This window comes from Furipterus horrens, unplaced genomic scaffold, assembly GCF_987537825.1.
Source record: "Furipterus horrens unplaced genomic scaffold, mFurHor1.1.pri manual_scaffold_8, whole genome shotgun sequence".
In the NCBI taxonomy this organism is placed as follows: Eukaryota; Metazoa; Chordata; class Mammalia; order Chiroptera; family Furipteridae; genus Furipterus; species Furipterus horrens.
Window position 1 is genome coordinate 60,809,759 of NW_028327178.1, and position 7,825 is coordinate 60,817,583.

Sequence of the window (7,825 nt, forward strand, 5' to 3'; positions counted from 1 at the left end):
ATAAGAAGCAATGGCTGAGACTAAAGTCTACAGCAGTACAGTAACTTTTTACTATTCCTGCTTAGATTCACAATAAACATCCGCTTTTGAGAGAAAAAAGTCCATTTGCTTCACCAAGCAGTAATGATTCTTTTCAGTGATATCCTTTAGGTTCATTTGGATTTGCCCTGCCTGTCAGAATGTGAATTGAGATGAATGTGTGTTGCTGTGTTTACATTCATCTCACTTTGCTCTAACAACAAGTTACTTTTGAGAAGAATGTCTGAGAATGAAGTTGTTGTACTAATACAGTTTCATTTCAATAGTAATTCTTAGTTTAATCCAAACTCACTCACAGTAAGAATGTGAAATACAATACTGCTGTGCTTACCTTCATCTCCATTTACTCGAACAAACTATGAGGAGTCCAGGGCTGAGTTGGTTTCAGTAACAGAAAGAGTTCCTCCCCCCACCCCCATTCTATCTGTCTGTCTATCTAATTATTTATTCAACATAAAAAATTTAGTTATGAGAGGCTTAAAAACTTCCAAAGTTAGTATTTTTTTGCATTAGCCTTGCTATGGAAATTTGTAATTTAGCTACCCTTATGAATATTATGCAAACACATGAAATAATACAGGGGGTTTTGAGCTTTTCGAATATTTGTCTACTACAAGCATTACTGTAATTAGCATTTCAAAGTGCTTTTAAAAAAAATTTATTGGGGCGACATTGGTTAATTAAATTATACAGGTTTCAAATGTAAAGTTCTATAATACATCATCCATATATTGCATCGTGCATTCACCACCCAAAGTCTCCTGTCACCAATTATCACCTCTTTCCCCTCTTCTACTTCCCCCACCTCCACTCTCTCTCTGGCAATCACCATACTGTTTGTCTGTCAGTTCTCTTTTTCTTCTTTTATTTTTTAATTTAATCCCTTCATCTTTTTCACCCATTCCCTGAAACCCCCTCCCATCTGACAGCTGTCAGTCTATACTATCTGTATCTGTGAGTTTGTTTCTATTTTGTTTATTAGAATCCACATATAAAGGAAATCATGTAGTATTTGTCTTTCTCTGACTGCCTTATTTCATTAAGCGTAATAATCTCCAGGGCCATCCATGGTGTCACAAAAGGTAAGAGTTCCTTCCCTTTTTTTTTTTAAACAGCTGAGTAGTAGTTCATTGTGTTAATGTACCACTGCTTTTTTATTCACGTAACTACTTGGCTATTGTAAATAATGTAATGAACATAGTGTAAGAACCAAGTCACTCAGAAAACCATCAAGACGCAGTGAGCAGAAAAAGAAGTTTATTGAGGGAATTAGCAAGCCTGGGAGGGAGCCGTGCTGTGAAAGAATGGCTCCGACTTTGGACTCCTAGGGAAGGAGGGGGTTGTTTTATAGAGGGAAGAAAAAAGACAGTATTGAATTCAGTTTTTCTTGCAGCTGTAAGTCTGACAGGTTCATCAAGGCCAAATGGGGCTTGGCCTGACGCACCCCGCTATCATGGGGAACTCCCAGACAACTGCAGGCGGGAGTGGGGAGGGCATGGGAACAGAGGCTGTCAAATCGGGGTGAGTATGTTCTTTCGAATTAATGTTTCAGGTTTCTTCAGATATATTCCCACAAGTGGAATTGCTGGGTCATAAGGCAATTCCATTTTTAATTTTGGGAAACGCCATACTGTTTCCACAGTGGCTGTACCAGTCTGCATTCCCAGCAACTGTTGCACGAGGGTTCCCTTTTCTCCACATTTTTGCCAACACCTAGCTTATTCTGGTAGGTGTGAGGTGATATCTCATTGTGGTTTTAATTTTTGTTTCTCTGATGATTAATGACTTGACCATGTTTTCATATGTCTATTGGTTATTTGTCCTTTTTTGGAGAAGTGTATTCAGGTCCTTTGCCAATTTTGAATTGGATTGTTGTTTTGGTGCTGAGTTTTGTAAGTTCTTTATAAATTTGGATACTAACCCCTTTTATGTATCACTGGCGAATGTGTTCACCCATTCAGTGGCTGTGTTTTATTTTGTTTCCTTTGCTGTGCAGAAACTGTTCAGTTTGATGATGTCCCACTTTTTAATTTTTTCTTTTGTTTTCCTCGCCTGAGGAGATATATCAGAAAAATATTGCTACAATAAATGTCTGAGCCCTGGCTGGGTAGTTGTTGGTGAGAGCATCATCCCCATATGCCAAGGTTGCAGGTTCAATTCCCTGTCATGGCACATGCTAGAATCAAGCAGTGAAACCATAAATAACTGGAAGAACAAATCAGTGGTTCTCTCTCTCTCTCTCTCTCTCTCTCTCTCTCTCTCAGTTAAATAAGTAAATAAGTAAACAAACAAAAAGATATGTCCAAGATTTTACTGCCTATGATTTATTCTAGGATTTTTATGGTTTCAGGATTTACATTTAAGTCTTTAATTCGTTTTGAGTTTATTCTTGTATATGTTGTAATTTGGTTGTCTAGTTATTGGGGTTGGCCAAAAGATTCATTTTTTTTTTTCCTGTAAGATGGCTCTAGTAGTGCTAAGTTGTCTTTAATTTCATTAGAAACGATTTTTTAAAAGATTTATGGTGACAGCTGTCATATCAGCATGCATTTTAAAAAATACCAAAATTGGTGAATTTTTGTGCAGCCATTTTTTGAAGGTGGAAGAAAACACACAACATTTTTGGCATATTATAATTTGTTATTTCAAAAAAGGTAAAAATGCAACTGAAACGCAAAACAATGATTTGTGCAGTGTATGAAGAAGGTGCTGTGACTGATCAAACATGTCAAAAGCAGTTTGCAAAGTTTCATGCTAGAGATTTCATGATGGACTATGCTCCACAGTCAGGTAGACAGTTGAAGTTGAAAGCAATCAAATCAAGGCATTAATTGAGAACAATCAACATTCTACAGCGCGGGAGAGACCCAACATACTTAAAATATGCAAATAAAATTATTGGTGAAAATTGTGTCTTTTTACAGAAAAAACCAAATGGACTTTTTGGCCAACTCTTTGTGTGTGTGTGCACGTATCTGTTGAGTTTTCCCAATGCCATTTATTGAATAGACGGTCTTCATTGTATGCTCTTGCCTCCTTTGTCAGATATTAATTGACCATATAGGAGTGTGTTTGTTCCATTGATCTATATGTCTTTATGCCAGTCACATACTCTTCTGATTACTTTGACCTTGTATAGTTTGATATCAAGGTAGTGTGGTACCTCCAACTGCAGCTTTTTTTCTCAAGATTTCTAAGGTTTTTTGTGGTCCCATATAAAATTTTGGAATATTCTAGTTCTGTGAGATATGCTGTTGGTTTTAGTGGGAATTACATTGAATCTATAGATTGCTTTGGGTAGCATCGACATTTTAATGATGTTAATCCTTCCTGTCCATGAACACTGTACAGTGATACCTAGGCTAATGAGTGACCCTGCTAACACGTTTTTTGGCTAACAGAATTTTTTTTGCTGTTTTTTGGACTCGGCTAACAAATGTTTTAGTGGAGGCGGACGCTAACATAAAGCAGCAAACATGAACAGTCGGGCCATTCCAGGAGTTTATCTTTTCTGTCTGTATGTGTGTGACAAAGAAATGAGCTGAGCACATCACATAGGGGAGACCCACCCACCCACCCAACTGGGTTGTTTACATTCAGGACAGTGAGAAGTGAGACTTCTGATAACATAAGCTGCTTTGGATTTGATGGTGATATATAGTATATCAGAAGGTGAAAGGGGGCCATCACTTTGACCTTCTAGAGAGGGGCTTCCAGAGTGCCACAGAAAGAAACTTCTCATACCAGTGTCAGCACAGTGCATGCTCCATGGGCAGCATCCAGAGCGAATTAAATGATTTTCTATAGAAACCTACGGGAAATCACATTTCAGCTAATGAAGATTTTGCTAACAGATGTGATTCTGGAGCAAATTATCTTCGTTAGCCGAGCTATCGCTGTATATGTTTCCACTTATTTGTATCTTCCTCAGTTTCTTTCTTTAGTATCTTAAAATTTTCTGAGTATAGATCTTTTACCTTAACAAGAAGAATTCTTATCCAAACTTCTATCCAGATTGATCCTAATTCCTCCTAACTCTAAGACAATTTCTTTGAGATTAATGTGCTGCTTATGTTCATGTTAGTTAACACTAGCTATATAATGTTTAAGCTTGGAGAAGAATGTCTGAGGCTGAGCCTGTTTGCACTATTAATTATGCCTTCCAATAGCACTAATTTATTCACAGTAAGAATGTACCATAGAGATGAACATACGTAGCACTGCTTGTGTCCATTTTGATTTACGCAAACATGCAATGAGAAGTTACATAAATTGAGTGATTAAGACTGAGCCTGCTGACACTAATAGGGATTCTTTTCATTACCGCTAATTATACTCATCCTGATTGGCTTAAACTCTTAAGTAAAAGATTGCTGTTGAGGTGAATTTATATTGCTGAGTTTACGTTTATCTTGTTTCATTAATCCTAACCCATACTCTGATGCTCAGCCAGATACACTCTAAAAATCCATGATTTTGCCCCCAGTCTGACCTTGATCATGGAACTTGTCAACCTCTTACCTTCGTGATTATGAAGGTCTTCCTGGAACTCACACTTCTGGCCTTAAAATGACCTTGAAACTCTTCATTCTAACCATGTCTGACTTTGAACTTGACCCTAAAACTGACCCTCATTCTGATTATGACCACGTTTCATGCTTTCATAATTTTTAGAAGATTTTTATTATTTTTATAGAGAGGGGAAGGGAGGGTGAAAGGGAGAGAAACATTGATGTGAGAAACATTGCTCAGCCACCTGCCATACGCAATCCAACCAAGGACTGTGCCCAGACATGTGCCTTGACCAGGAATCAAACCAATGACCTTTTGCTTTGCAGGATGACACCCCAGTCCACTGAGCAACACCAGTCAGGGCTCATACTATTTTTAAGTTGATGTTGTACTTTACCTGAAACTGGATCTTTACCGTGAACCTGATCTTGACCTACAGTGGGTTTGAAATGACCTTTAACTTAATCTTATGAAACTGACCTTGATCCTGACCCTGATCCAGCTCCTCTCACTGAATATCATGTTTCTTATTAATTACCCTAACTTTTTAAAAACTATTTTTATTGACACTATTACAGCTGTCCCCATTTCGCCACTCTTTGCCCATCACCCATCCTCACCACCACCCCTTCTCTTTGGCCATCACTAATCTCTTGTCTTTGAATTACACATATATGTTCTTTGGCTAATCCCTTCCCCCTGTCTTCTGACAGCTGTCAGTCTGTTCCATGTATCCATGCCTGTGTTTCAATTTTGTTCATCAGTTTATTTTGTTCATTAAATTCCATGTATAAGTGAGATGATATAGTATTTGTCTTTCTCTGACTGGCCTATTTAACTTAGCATAATAATAGTCTCCAGGTCCACCCACGCTGTCACAAAAGGTAAGAGGTCCTTTTTTATGGCTGTGTAGTATTCCATTGTGTAAATGTACCACAACTTTTTTATCCACTCATCTGGTGGGAATTGCCTTAATTTTGAGCTTGACCTGAAATTGACCCTATATGTCACACTGTTTACCACAACCTTGGAATAAAGTTGGACTTAACCTTAAAACTAACCTTCATCGCTTCTCGGCCTTTTGGCTAAGATCAAGTGTAAAACTAACCTTCAACCTGGTGCTGGCATGTTAACCAAGGTCCATGCTGAGCATATCCTTGGATTTGATTATCTTGAAGTTGGCCTTAAAATTGATTCTTATTCTGACTCCATCCTGACAGTGTTGTACAGTGAGGCACTAATTTCAACCTTGAACTTCTTGACCCCAGTCTTGTCCTTCGGGTACTGGCTATCCTGACCATTATCCCCTTGAAGTGACCTTGGATTAGCTTTGATATTAACATGGAACCTGACCTTGATCCACTAATGTTCTATGTCTACCCCTTTTTTAACTTATCTTGAACTTGGCTTTGAATATGACTTCATTGATCTTGAACTTGCACACTGAAAATGAACCTGACCTTAACATTCCCTGACCTTGAAATAACCATGAACTTTATCTGAAATTTGAAACTGACCCTGGCTGTGATACTGAACCACTGACACTGATACTTTCCATGATCTTAACCTCAGTCTGAAACACCCTGATCATTGTCTTGGCTATATTATTCCTAAGTTTATCCTTGATCTTGAATCTCTGTTCTGTCACTGATGATAGACCTGATTTCGAGCTGCTCTGAACATAAAAGACTTTGACCCTGGCCCTAATCCTTAGCCTTGTTCAGACATTTGACCCTTAACGCTAAGCAGCATCCTGACTATAACTTTTCCTAAGTTTTAACTTCACTTTGAACTTGGCCTTAATTGTCATCATGAGCCTCTTCCTTACACTAAAAGTCTTCCTTACCTTGAGCCACCCTGACTTGGAAGTAGATTTGGATTCGTTTTTCTTGAATTTGACTCTGATTCTGACCCTGAATATTTATGGGCATGTCTTGCTTTCATTTTGAACCTTTGACCCTGCTCTAGATCCTTACCTTAATACTGACAATGATCCTCACCTTTCTCAGCTTGACTGTAAAATAGTCTTACCTTCATACTGATCCTGCTGCTGTACTGAAAATGACCCATTTTGACCTTGAGACTTGGCGTTGACCCTCATCTTAACCATCCTTTGGTTACAGGCCCATCATTTATACTTTGACCCATTCCAGTTATTAAATGATCTTATCCTTAAAATTGACCTTAACATTGGCTCTGATACCTGCCCTCCCTTTTACCTTCATTGTGACCCTGATGATCATTGTCACACCTTGAACTTGATTGTGAAGCCAGCTCTGTACCTGACCATGAGGTGACCTTCTAGAGGCATTTTCCTGTGTTCTCTGCTACCATCACCTCTAGATCCCATCTTGTTCCTTTTCATTTGCTCTTCTCTTGTCTTAGTTGTTAGGATTGCTTTTTCAAATCGTCGGCGGCGGCAGCCGTCTGTCTCGAGAGACGATGGTGTAGCTTCTTAAGAGTCTATCTGCACCGCCGAGAATGGCTGTGCAGTCCGACTCGGGAGTGACACGGTATCTGTCTCCTCCCGTGTTGAATCGACATCTTGCGATGTCGCTGGAGTGTCCTCTCCAGTGAAGCTGAAGCTACAGAGCCTGGGCAGGGTGATATGGAGGGTCTGCTGTTGCCCATGCAGCAGACCCCCCCTCTCTTCGCAGCTGAAGGATCCAAGGGAAAGACGGAGTCAATACAGCTTGGGTTCAGGTGCGCCGCAGGAGTTGCCGGTGTTGACTACAACGTCAAACCGCCTTAGGGACTCCGGCTCCGGATTTTCTGTCGGGGTTTACTCCCTTAGCCTTTCCCCTGAAGAGGTATGCCGCAAGGCAGCGGAGGTTTTTTGGAATCAGAGTTTTCCTTCTCTGATGTGCCCTGACTGGAAGATCGAACCAGCGACACTTAGCTCGCAGGCCAACGCTCAATCCACTGAGCCAAACCAGCCAGGGTGCTTTTTCAAATACCACAGGCTTAAACAACAATGTTTTTCACAATTTTAGAGGATAGAAGTCTGAGATCAAGATGTTGGCAGAATTGGTTTCTTCTGAGAGCCTTATCTTGTAGATGGGCATCCTCTCCATGTCTTCACATGATCCTCCTTTCATACATCAGTCCTAATACTTTTTTTTTTTTTTTTTAATAACTTGAATTTTTCATTTACAGTTGTACAATACTAGTTTCAGGTATATATAATCTCCTAGTCTTACGAAGGATCTTGGTGGCACCAGCCACATACAGAGAATGGTGTCCAGTTTAGGGCCCACCCATATGACCGCATTTT